Raw genomic sequence first — 557 nt, 5'->3', positions numbered from 1 at the left:
TCCTTTGGTGGCTCCAGCTCATCCTCACACATGCAGCCAGCCCCAGTGGGACCAGCACAGAGCGAACTGCCTCTTGCCCTGCAGCCAGACCGTCACTGTCCCAGGCTGCATTTGGGTTTGTTGCTTTTTCCTCAGTACAACTGAGCTCCAAGATGGAGTGGAGACATCCAATCATCTTAACCCCAGACTGTTGCTGCCCGCTGGTGGGCAGGAGCCCGCAGGGCTGCTGCGGGGCTCGGCTGAGCACATTTGCTGGTGTGGCACCGTGCTTGCTCGCAGAGCACAGTGCTGGCTTGATTAGGGGCCTCAGTGCCATCCCAGAGCAGGCTTAGGAGGTGGCAAGAATATGCTCTGTCATCAGTCATCTCCTCCATGATGCAGTGGAGCTACAAGCACCTTTGCAACCGCTTGAAAGCAGGAAAATCATGGGGCCGTGCAGCCCTCTTGGCTGCTGGGAGAGGCTTCCTGCAATCCCAGGGATGCTTTCTGATGTTGCCGCTGATATCAAAGCATAACATGCCCAATGTGGTAGCTTAATTGAGTTCATAAGGTCAACT

This window comes from Nipponia nippon, unplaced genomic scaffold (assembly GCF_047370975.1).
Source record: "Nipponia nippon isolate SJK-2023a ecotype South Korea unplaced genomic scaffold, ASM4737097v1 scaffold_4, whole genome shotgun sequence".
Taxonomy (NCBI): Eukaryota; Metazoa; Chordata; class Aves; order Pelecaniformes; family Threskiornithidae; genus Nipponia; species Nipponia nippon.
Note: the sequence above shows the minus strand (reverse complement) of the source record.